This window comes from Podarcis muralis, chromosome 5, assembly GCF_964188315.1.
Source record: "Podarcis muralis chromosome 5, rPodMur119.hap1.1, whole genome shotgun sequence".
In the NCBI taxonomy this organism is placed as follows: domain Eukaryota; kingdom Metazoa; phylum Chordata; class Lepidosauria; order Squamata; family Lacertidae; genus Podarcis; species Podarcis muralis.
Genome location: NC_135659.1, coordinates 48,445,304 through 48,457,577, shown reverse-complemented (window position 1 = coordinate 48,457,577; position 12,274 = coordinate 48,445,304). Strand labels below are relative to the sequence as shown.

The 12,274-nt window shown below is 49.1% G+C and overlaps 1 long non-coding RNA gene across 1 annotated transcript in view; it reads right to left on the bottom strand.

Moving 5' to 3' along the window:
- Positions 1-12,274, bottom strand: part of LOC114599029 (uncharacterized) — a 96,135-nt gene that overhangs the window by 16,242 nt on the left and 67,619 nt on the right. Inside the window, exon 3 of the long non-coding RNA XR_003707228.2 lies at positions 10,045-10,193. This is a non-coding gene — a long non-coding RNA (uncharacterized LOC114599029). The remainder of the gene's footprint in view (positions 1-10,044; positions 10,194-12,274) is intronic.

The following is a 12,274-nucleotide window of genomic DNA, read 5'->3' as shown; positions in this document are numbered from 1 at the left end:
ATAATAATATAAAAAACAGCGGCAAAAGACAACCAACAGCATCATGGTTCATGACTCAAGTGATGAGAAGTGTCCATCTGTTTTATTCTTTATGTTTGGAGATAGAGCAAAGGTTCAGATATGGAGCCCCTTTCTATCTGGAAGCAGCTGAAACTGTATACAAAAACCACCCCAAGTAATTCCCAACCTCACTAACCCTAATAATCTACTTAAACTTCTTTTAAACTGTTTTAAAGCAAACACAGTCACCCTTTGCTGACAATTCACATACCTACTTTTTCATGCAGTGTTATTATATACATGACTGGGGTTTAGAAACCTCTGAAGGCTGAGGTTTATAACAGAAATGCTGACAGATCCTTACCGCTCTATCCCATCATAACATTTCAAAGAGGATGGGGGGGAGGGAGGGGGGTTGTGGTGGTTGTGGACATAACTGGCCATGTTCTTGCGTTAAAAAATGTTCCCCTTTATTGACTTAACTGATGTAGCCAGACAGATGGTTTTCCTGTGAATTTATCTTGAGCGTCAAATCAAGATGGCATAACTGAGACAAGAGAAAATATATTAGGCATCTGATCTGGATTGCTTCCATAATTGGTCCCAATCCACCTTGGATGCCTAATATATTTTCTCTTGTCTCAGACAAAGTATGTGGTTCAAGATTGCCAAGTGAGGAAGAAAGAATGGATGCTCCCTTTTTCCACTTTGCCATTTGGGTTGGGACAAGGCTGGGTTGGATTAGGGTAGAGATTGATTTTTTTTTGTTTTATGTCTTATTTTTTATTTAAATTGTCATCTACTTATTGTAAGATGCCCCAAGAGGTTTATGTTCCAGAGTGGCATACAAATGCAATAAATGAAGAAATGACTTCATGTTGGGATATTTTACGCCGCATGGGTGTACAGTGGTGCCTCGCAAGCCGAAAAGAATCCGTTCCGCGAGTCTCTTCGTCTTGCTGTTTTTTCGTCTTGCGAAGCAAGCCCATTAGCGGCTTAGCGGATTAGCGCTATTAGCGGCTTAGCAGGCTTAGCGGATCAGCTATAAGCGGCTTAGCGGCTTAGCGGATCAGCTGATAAGCGGCTTAGCGGATCAGCTGATAAGCGGCTTAGCGATCAGCTGTTAAGCGGCTTAGCGGATCAGCTGTTAAGCGGCTTAGCGGCTTAGCGGATCAGTTGATAAGTGGCTTAGCGGCTTGGGAAAAAGGGGGGGGGAGGGAAAAAACCCTGCAGGAACTCACAAGACATTTTCGTCTTGCGAAGCAAGCCCATAGGAAATTCGTTTTGCGAAGCACCTCCAAAACGGAAAACCCTTTCGTCTAGCGGGTTTTCCGTCTTGCGAGGCATTCGTCTTGCGGGGCACCACTGTATATTTCAGTGGTTGAACGTACAGGTTTATGGCCATGCTGTAGTGTAGTGCTTATGCGACTGTGAATAAAAGGTGGCTGGGCTCATCGTCTCAGGTTTTGTGGGGGGAGAGATGTGACAAAACTGATTTCCAATAAGTGCCCCCCCTTTATTTCCATAACAAGTCCTTGAGTCTGTACTCTGAATAGTGACACCAGGGACCTAGAAGGTGCAGGGCTTGTCAGTCCAACCCCTGCACAATCTCATCAGGGCTGACCTTAAGGCAATTGGAGCAATTGGGCCCCACGTGCTGCTCCTAAGGGGCAATCTAGATGGATTTTATTTATATCTCTAAGACTTTGGCTGTAAACTGGGGCCCTACAAAAAAAAAACCCAGGTTGTGCCCCACTGCTTCAAATTGGGCCCCACTGGCTAGCCCTGAGTCTCTTAGTTGCTGGGACTGAGTTGCCCTGCCCTCGCATGAAGTCTTTGGGTTTGAAATTTTGGGAGAGGGGAGACTGCCCGCTGGGGAGCGAGCGGGCGGGCTGCTTAGGCCCCCTAGATTTAGAGGCCCTAAGCTTCAACTTACTTAGCATATACATAGATCCAGCACTGCTCTACTCACAAATGCAACACATGTATAGTTACCAATGTTACTGCTTTCCAAGAGCGCTGAGCTTATAAAAGAGCAGCGATCCAATCTGCTGATGTTGATTCTCTGCTGATGTTGATTCCTTAGTAGCGTACACTTGAAATTTCAGGGCAGCCATGAAGTATTAACACCAATAACTTGTAATGTGAGCTACTGCTCTTACTACTGGCATTATCAAGTGTTGTTCATACTTTCTTACCAGACACGCTTCATCTTTATTGCCTTTTTGGTGTCTGTTGAAGGCTTTCCTCCTTCAACAAGCCTTCTAAGTGGAGATTTTTATCCCATTCAGTATTTGAACTAATTGAAATGATTTTAGATATGCAATTATTTTTTGTATACCTAGCTGTGTATATGGACAGATAGATGTACATAATAATTGTTTAATAGTGATTATTTATGCATTTTTGTATATGCTTCATAGGAATTGATTAATAAAAGAATTAAATTTAGTAATAAGAATAATGATAATACTTGCCCAATTCCTCCCTTCTTCCTCATTTGCAAACCATAGTTACTCTTTAAACAGGCTCACTATGGTGCAAATCTCATTAAAATATCAATTGTTGTGCTCTTGAGAGTGAAGTAATTTCTTCTTTTCCATGCTGTTCCCCACTACAGCTTCATCTTTCCATCCTGTTTGTCATAATGCCCATTGTTTTTGTGCCACTATATCCTCCCTCTTAAAATTTTTGCTTGGTTGGTTGTGGTGACTTTTGTAATTGCACAGCATTTTATGTGACTATCATAACTCCGACATGCACAATTTAATAATAATAATAATAATAATAATAATAATAATAATAATAATAATAAAAAAAAATTATTTATTATTTATACCCCGCCCATCTGGCTGGGCTTCCCCAGCCACTCTGGGTGGCTTCCAAAAAATATTAAAATACTGTAATACATCAAACATTAAAAGCTTCCCTAAACGGGGCTGCCTTCAGATGTCTTCTAAAAGTCTGGTAGTTGTTGTTCTCTTTGACATCTGGTGGGAGGGCGTTCCACAGGGAGGGCGCCTCTACCGAGAAGGCCCTCTGCCTGGTTCCCTGTACTTCCCTGACACAAAGCCATCTATAATACACAATTTCACTTAATAGCTTGGGGCGAGGGACATTGGTGGCTTAAGATGAGTATGAATCGCCACAGTCACAAAGTTCTGTATTTTTTAAAAGAGCTGAACAGCAAAGTGAAACTTTATAGAGATGGAAACACAGCCATAGACCCATAGCGGGCATTGCAGCCTAGTTGCTGCTCCATATATTTATCATGATGTTTAATCTGGCTGTTTGTGGGCTAGTTGACAATGTTGTATGTTAATATTCAAAGCTATCTCCCAAGAGTCTGGATCAAAACTATCATGCTGATGGGTGTATAAATTCTTGCACTGGTTCTCAGCAGGTGTAAGAGCAGTGTGGCTCTCGTCAATTTAAAAGAAGCTAAGTTGGTTTGCAGTTGTCAGAGACTGCCTCCCGGTCTCAGCTCACAGAAGACCAACGCTAGCCATTAGAACTGTACAGAAGTCTTTATTGGCATTTAGTTTCCATTTCCAAACACTAGCGTGCGTCTCTACGTCTTAACCCTAGACCAGCGAAGCCTCGTCTGAGTCTCCGCCCCCTGTACACCAGCTTAAGACTCTAGCCTTACTCCACCTTCTACGTTTCTCCTTCCTCCTCTGGGTCCTACTACCCCCCTGGGTGCCTTCTTTCCGGGATGCCTCGGAAGCGGACCCTTCGGACTCCTCCCCTTCTCTCCGGCGGGCTTTGGGACCCGGCTCTCTCTCCGGACTGCCCATTGCGCCCCCCTCCTGTACGTTTGAACTTGGCGCGCGCGCGCTGCCCCTGACCTTCCTTTTGACCGTTACCTCGCTCTCTGATGCAGGCGTGGCTAACCCTGACTCATGTCCTTCCGCTGACGGAAGGCTGCCTGCTGCCGATGTTTGGGACTCCTCCCCCTTACTGCTCTCCGGTGGGAAAGTTGGTCCCGATTTCCAGCTGCTGCTCTCTGAGTCCCCTCTGGCCCCTCCTTCCTGGGGTGTTCCCTCTGGCAACCCCCTGGCTCTGACCACTGGGGCCCCTTTCTGTGAATCCTCTGATTCACTGGAGAGACTTAGAGACCTCGGATGGCTACCCTCGCTGACTTCTCCCTCAGATTCCTCTCCCTCGGTCTCTACTTCCTCCCTCTCCTGTCCCTCTGCTCCTGAACCCCTGACATCCATCCCCCCCTCGAAGCCCCCCCTTCCCCCCTCCCCTCCTTCCGGTGCGGGTACTGGGTGCTCCGTCGTCGCGGGGGTGCTTGCCGGATACAGTTCATCCCCCATGTACTCGTCAACGTCGCTCTCCTCTGCTTCCATCTCTCTGTCTTCATGCTCGAACCCCACGTTGTCCCCCAACACGTCCATGTCCGTCTCGCCCCTCTCCCCCTCTTCGGGTGGTCCCATCCAAGGACCCCTCAGCCACTTCCTGCGCCACTGCTCCTCTGGTTGATCGTCCCACCAATACGAGTGGTCTGAGGCAGACCCCGGTGGCGAACCCACCTGAGAGCTGGGGACTGGCGCCTGTTCCTCGTCCGAGTCGAACCCCAGGAATGTGCTGGCTGAGAGCGTGGGTGTGAAAAGCCAGTCATCGAAATACTCTGCTGGCATGGGCCTGTGCGGGAAGAGGGCATGAAACTCCTCTTTGAGCAGCGGTTCCTCCAAGGCATAGTCCGGTACCCAGCTGTTGGCACTGGCCGGGGTACCCTCTCTGGCTAGGAAATATTCTACTCCCTCTTCCCCCCATCTGGAGTCCAAAATCTCTGTGACCTCATTGATCTGTCCCTTCCTAGGCGGCCCCCTCACTCTGTGCCCTTCACTGCTCTGGTCTGGTGCTGTGTCTGGCTCCTGAAACCTATGAGGTGCTTTGTAGGGCGTGAGCACCGATCTATGGAACACCGGATGCATTCTGGAACCCTCCGGAAGAGCCAACCGGAAGGCCACTGGATTGACCTGCGCCTGGACTTGGTAAGGTCCTAGCTGCTTATGTCCTAGCTTCTTCTTAGCTAATGATCTGGTCGGCACTGCTTGCGCTGCTAGCCAGACCCAGTCACCCACCTGTATGTCTTCCCCAACTCTTCTGTGTCTGTCGGCCTGCACCTTGTATGCGTGCTTTGCTAGTTCTAGCTGCCTCCTGAGCTGTTCGTGGACTTCCTGCAACTCTGACGCTAAGGCTTCCGCTGCCTGTGGCTCCCCCTCCCCCACTCTCTCTAAACCCGGGAAGGTTCTGGGATGCCTCCCGTTGTTGGCGAAGAACGGCGTCACCCCCGTCGACACGTGCTTCGTGTTGTTGTAAGCGAACTCGGCGAGCGGCAGGTAGTCCACCCATGTCGTGGGCTGCTGGTTGGCGTAGCATCTTAGGTACTGCTGCATGACGGCGTTGACCCTCTCCGCTTGTCCGTTGGTCTGCGGGTGTCTCGCCGACGCCAAATTGACTTTGACGTTCAGAATGCCCATCAGCTTCTGCCAGAAGTTCGAGATGAACTGTCGCCCCCGGTCGGAAAGAATAGACCGTGGCAGACCGTGGACCTTGAACACGTGGTCTATGAACAGTTTGGCGGTCTGCTCTGCCGTGGCTACCTTCGCACACGGAATGAAGTGTGCCATCTTAGTAAACATGTCCACCACCACTAGCACTGCTGTCTTTCCCCTCGAGCTGGGCAGATCCGTGACGAAGTCCAGGGCCACCCTCTCCCACGGTTCAGACGGTGTCTGCAGCGGTTCCAGCAAACCCGCCGGCGGTCTGTGAACTGACTTGGCCCTTTGGCAGGTGTCACATCTCGAGACGTAATCCGCTACTTCCCCCCGCATCTTGGGCCACCAAAAGTCTCTGGCTACGAGTTCGACAGTCTTTTCTTTGCCAAAGTGCCCTGCGGTGGGAGCGTCGTGTAGCTGCTGCAGGACCCTTGCGCGGAGGTCGTCTCCCGGCACGTAGAGTGCTCCCTTGTGGAGGAGCAACCCATCGCGGATCTGGAACTCGTCGGCCCTCGCTGTGCCCCTGTGCACCTCCTCCATCTTGGCCCGTGCGAAGGGGTCTTCCCGCAGCGCGCGACGTACGGCGTCCAGGTCCACGGTTGCTGACGCGCATGCCCACGCTTCCGGTGCGAAAATGTGCTTGGCCGCCGACGGTGCCGCCTCCTCCAGGTATTGCGGCTTTCTGGACAATGCATCCGCCATCACGTTGTTGTCGCCTGGGATGTACTCTATCTTGAAGTCGAAGTCCGCGAAGAACTCTGCCCATCTAATGTGTCTCTGGTTGAGGAACCTAGCCGTGCGCCAGTACTCCAGATTCTTGTGGTCCGTGTGGACCTGCACTGTATGTCTGGCTCCGATGAGGAAGTGCCTCCATGCCTTGAATGCTGCATGTATGGCTAGCAACTCCCTGTCCCAGATAGTGTAATTCTGCTCCGACTTGCTGAGCTTCCTCGAGTAGAAGGCGCACGGCCTCCAGTCCCCCTGCTGGTCTTGTTGCAACAGGACAGCTCCCACGGCTCTGTCTGAGGCGTCCGTCTCCACCCTCATGGGTCTGCTGGGATTCACATGCAGCAGCTGCTCTTCGGACGCGAAGAGACGCTTGAGTTTCTGAAAGGACTGCTCCGCTTGCTCCGTCCAGATGAATTTCTTCTTCTTGGAGCTGAGCGTGTCGGTGATGGCTGCTGTCTGCATGGCAAATCCCTTGATGAACTTGCGGTAAAAGTTGGCAAAGCCGACAAACCGCTGGACTTCCTTCCGATTGCGTGGGCTCTTCCAGTCCAAAACTGCGCGAACCTTGGCGCTGTCCATGGCGAGCCCCTTGTCCGACAACTTGTAGCCCAGGAAATCCACCTCCGTCACGTCGAACTGGCACTTCTCCAGTTTGGCGTACAGCCTGTGCTCCTTCAGTCTCTGCAGAACTTCCCTGACATCCCTCTCGTGCGCCTCTCGCGATTCTGAAAAAATCAGGATGTCGTCCAGGAAGCATACGCACTTCTTGTAAAGGAGCCCCGCCAGCACGTGATGCATAAAGGCTTGGAAAGTGTGAGAGCCATTTTGTAATCCGAAGGGCATAACTCTGTATTCGTAGGTGCCCAGTGGCGTGAACATGGCCGTCTTCCACTCGTCTCCTTCGCGCATGCGAATCAGGTTGTACGCGCCACGTAGATCCAGCTTGGTAAAAACGCGTCCTTTCCGCACCGTCGCGAGCAAGTCGTCTATCTTGGGCATGGGGAAGGCTGAGGGCTTGGTTTTCGAATTCAAGATTCTGAAGTCCACCACCAATCTTTTTTGGGGCGTATCCCGCTTCTTCACAAAGAATACGGGACTGCCTCCCACCGCTTTCGACTCCCGGATGAACCCACGCTTCAAATTGTGATCTATGAACTCCCTGAGTTCTTGCAGTTCATCCTCAGACATGGAGTACAGTTTTCCAGTGGGCAGCGTCGCCCCCGGCAGGAGGTCAATCTTGCAATCATAGGGTCTGTGAGGGGGTAGCTTGTCCGCCTCCTTCTCGCAGAATACCTCCAAAAACTCCGCATACTTGTGGGGTACTGCTTGCAGCGTGCCCAACTGCAACTGCGGGTCCTCCTCTTCCCCTTCCGGGCTGGGTATAATGCAGTGTTCTGCACAGTAGGAGGAGCCAAAAGTCAGGTGGCGCTGGTACCACGCCAATGCTGGGCTGTGCCTGTGCAGCCAACTCATGCCTAATACTATAGGCGTGTCGGACAGCTGGGTGACATTGAAACTGATGACTTCCCGGTGATTCCCAATTTGCATCACCATAGGCGGCGTCTGCTGCACCACCTGCCCCCCTAGCAGTTCCCTGCCATCCACCGTGACAACCTTCAGGGGCAGTGTGGCTGGCAGTAATGCTACGTTGTGTTGTTGAATGAACTCCAATCCTATAAAGTCTGCGTTACTGCCAGAGTCAATTGTAATAGGCACTTCAATGTGAGTCCATTGGGCAGCTGAAGCGATGCGGTTAGCTGCACCACTGGCTTGGGCGGGAGGGGGTCTGTGGGCTGCAAAATCTCTGGGGACTTCCTCACTGACTCGTCTGGCTGGGCCCCAGTGCCTCCTCTTCCAGCCAGACCTGGTCGTTTCCCTGCTGTGGTGCTCTCTGCTGAGTTGTTTCCAATACTGTCACTGAAGCTGCAGTGTGCTTGAAACTCCTCTGGGGACACTCTTTCGCCATGTGCTCTGCACTCTCACATATATAACACTTCCTGTTCCTTCTAGGCAGCTTCGATTTTACTGCTCCCGGCGTTAAGGCTCTGGTAGCTGAGTGAGCCCTAGCACCGCCAATCTCCATCTGCTCCTCGCCCCCTCCCTGTGGAGGCGTGGACTGCGCACGCGCTGCCTCTCTGGGCAAGAGGGAGGGCACTCTCGCTGGTGAACGTCCCCAACGCCCTTCTTCTTTGCTCCACGGACGTTCTTCCTGCCTCACCCCAATAGACAACGCTCTTTCAACCACTTGCTGAGTGGTGGTGGGTCTCTCACCCCTTGCCATCTCATCCTTGATCGGTGCATTCAGACCCTCCCAAAAAAGGTCTCTAACCGGCGGAGAATCCTTATCCCAATTCAGCGCGTTGACCAATGCAAAAAACCGGGAATGATACTGCCTTACGCTGGCTTTCCCTTGTCTTAGCCCAAATATGTCCCTCCGGGCAATGTCCAGGTCTATTTTGGATAGGAAACAGGAGTCCATCGCCTTAATGAACGCATCTGCGCTTTGAAGCGCTGCATCCTTATCTCTCCACAGGTTGCGTAGCCATGATTTCGCGTCCCCATGCAAATGAGACAAAATAAACCCCACTTTCTCCCGTTCGTCTCTAAAGTCTCTTTCCAGCAGCTGCAGCGCAAACAGCACATCTGCTCGGAAATTGGGGTACTGCTGCAAATTCCCATCAAAATGAGATACAATGCTGCCTCCTCTCTTCCCCAAACCGATCCCCTCGGACCTGGGTGCTGGGATCCCCTGCTTTACAAGCCCTTCCAACCTGGCTTGAAGATCTCTGCATGCAGCTGCCGCTTCTTCCTCTCTCTTCCTGGATGCGATTATTTCAGCGTTGAGTAGCGTCACCGCTTCTTGCAGGGAAGCTATTTTCTGTTCTGTAGTCATCTTGCCTGACTCTTGTGAGCTCGCAAGGCACCAGTCTTCCACCCTCCCTGCCTCGCTTCCTTAGCGATGCTTGAGGCGAAGAAAACCGATGGTAACTTGAGACGAGGCTTACTGTCAGAGACTGCCTCCCGGTCTCAGCTCACAGAAGACCAACGCTAGCCATTAGAACTGTACAGAAGTCTTTATTGACATTTAGTTTCCATTTCCAAACACTAGCGTGCGTCTCTACGTCTTAACCCTAGACCAGCGAAGCCTCGTCTGAGTCTCCGCCCCCTGTACACCAGCTTAAGACTCTAGCCTTACTCCACCTTCTACGTTTCTCCTTCCTCCTCTGGGTCCTACTACCCCCCTGGGTGCCTTCTTTCCGGGATGCCTCGGAAGCGGACCCTTCGGACTCCTCCCCTTCTCTCCGGCGGGCTTTGGGACCCGGCTCTCTCTCCGGACTGCCCATTGCGCCCCCCTCCTGTACGTTTGAACTTGGCGCGCGCGCGCTGCCCCTGACCTTCCTTTTGACCGTTACCTCGCTCTCTGATGCAGGCGTGGCTAACCCTGACTCATGTCCTTCCGCTGACGGAAGGCTGCCTGCTGCCGATGTTTGGGACTCCTCCCCCTTACTGCTCTCCGGTGGGAAAGTTGGTCCCGATTTCCAGCTGCTGCTCTCTGAGTCCCCTCTGGCCCCTCCTTCCTGGGGTGTTCCCTCTGGCAACCCCCTGGCTCTGACCACTGGGGCCCCTTTCTGTGAATCCTCTGATTCACTGGAGAGACTTAGAGACCTCGGATGGCTACCCTCGCTGACTTCTCCCTCAGATTCCTCTCCCTCGGTCTCTACTTCCTCCCTCTCCTGTCCCTCTGCTCCTGAACCCCTGACAGCAGTATTCACAATTCTAGTCCAGTGTGTATACAATAAAGTACCTATAGTCCATGGGTCATATCAGGAATGTGAAACGGGGAATTGAGAACAGACTGCAGTGGTTTCTCTAAGGCTTAGTCTCAATAAGTTCCTTATGTTCTTCTTGCTTCATGTTTCTTCCTCTTGGCCAGAAAACTTTCTTAGTACAACTCTGTAGGGAAAACATGCTACCCGTTAGATTTATGCCCTTAGAAGTCAATGTGTTAATTTGTGCTGTGCAATGGAAAGGCTGTGTTGCCATATCGTCATTAAATTAAGATGTGCAAGCCAGATGTGGAATCCTGATAGGAAGGTTTATTGCACAGTGGGTCTTGCCTGTTGATTAGTCTTCTAGACACAGCAAGCGGGCCTCTGAGAACTCCTCTGTGTATGAAAGAGGGATCATTTGTGTGTCTTTAAATTATCTCACCTTCAGCGTGTCTGATCTTTACACCATGTGATCCAACAGTACCGCTCAGTGTTTTGAATTAAGGGTTGTCAAAGCCTTTTAAAAGTTACAGGAGAGCAATTCTTATTGGCATCTACTGTAGAAAAGCTTAGGTATTTGCCCTAGTACTGTTATACTGTTATAATATATATCACAACACTTTCCCCTTGCTCCCCCCTATTATCAACGAGATGTCGTCCTTTGTCATTGGAACAAGGAATGATACACCAGGAAAGTTTTGCTTTGATGTATATCTAGGGCAGATTTTAATGCTTCTTTTTCTAGATTTGCTAAGATAATGAGAGTCCAGCTCTTTATCAATAAACCTTCAGTCAGTGAACATGAAGGACTTAGTTTTCAGCACAAGTTTGCTCTACAATAAAGAAGGGACAGATGGCAAAGACTATGTAACAGTTTATCTTTCTTATAAATATAAAGAACACACAGCAGCAATGGGTTAATGCAAGGGCATGTTGTTCAGTCCATTATATTGTCATAGCAATATATGTGCATGAGAATTAATTCAAAGGCCTCATCCATGCATCCATATCCGACCTGCAATATTCAGTAATCTCATTTTTGTACTTCTCCTTTGCATCTATTTGGCAATAGGGATGCATCTCAAACTCAAAACTAGTTCCCAATTTTTCAAACCTCAAGTTCAATTCTTCACATTTCCTGGTCAGCTTGGGCTTTTTTTAAATAAGAATTTTTCATGAAAATTAATCAGTACTTAATGTGAATGTATCCAAATACATATTTTTTAATAAAATTCTGCTTAATAGACACATATTTGCAAAGCATTTTACCCTCAGAGAATGCATATTTGCACATTACATTTTGTACATGCATTTCTAGCTACACTTTACACTAGTATATGCATTTTTGTACCTATTATTTGGATGCAGAACTGCATTGCAAAATTCAGAGAAGTGTGACTTTTGAAGGATGGGAGCACTTGAGTCTGCTCATTGCTTCAGAAAGAGTGAGTTCTGTAAATTCACTTTAAATGCAAACTGAATTGAATTTTTCCAATTACTGATGCAGATGCATAAAAATGCAAAAAATAATTTAAAATCAATCATAACCGAACTTTTGACTTGGTTTCATAATTTGGCAAACTGCCAATTAGGATCAGTTAATGTCACCACTGCTCTGTACACAAGGTGCCATACACATAAGTGACATTGCTTCTTTCTACTATGGCTTGCCATTTATATTCTTAGTCCAATGGGCATTACAACTAGCTATGCAACAGAGCAGTAATCGGATTGCAACACCACTTTGCCCAATTGCTGTTCAGTGGGCAACGAGGGGAGGGGAGAGGGGACAAAACAACCTACCTCATCATGCACTGAACAGCCAGGCATATGATGGAGTTATCAAATGACCACTTTGTCTCCACGTGGCTATCTCTTGCTCATGCAGGATTCCTCTCAATACATCACATGTTGAAAGTTAGTCAGTCTTCATTAACAGTCAGGTGGAAAGGAAGTCAGTAAGCACATAAACTTAACTGGATTGTGACTTGGGCTAAATGACAGGGGAAGCCATTTGCTTACATATAGATTCTTGCAAAAACAGTATGCTAAGGGTGGTTAAAATATGCCTTTTTAAAAATAAGTTGCTTTGCTTATTTGATATTTGATGGTGGTGCAGTTGTTGTTGTTAAAATTTATATTCCACCCTTCATCCCAACGGAGCTCAGGGCAGCAAACAAGATCCACAGTTTAAAAATAAGAACACACCAAAATCAGTTAGTTAAAAACATGAATGAAATCATAGCAGTTATACAAAAAAAAAAG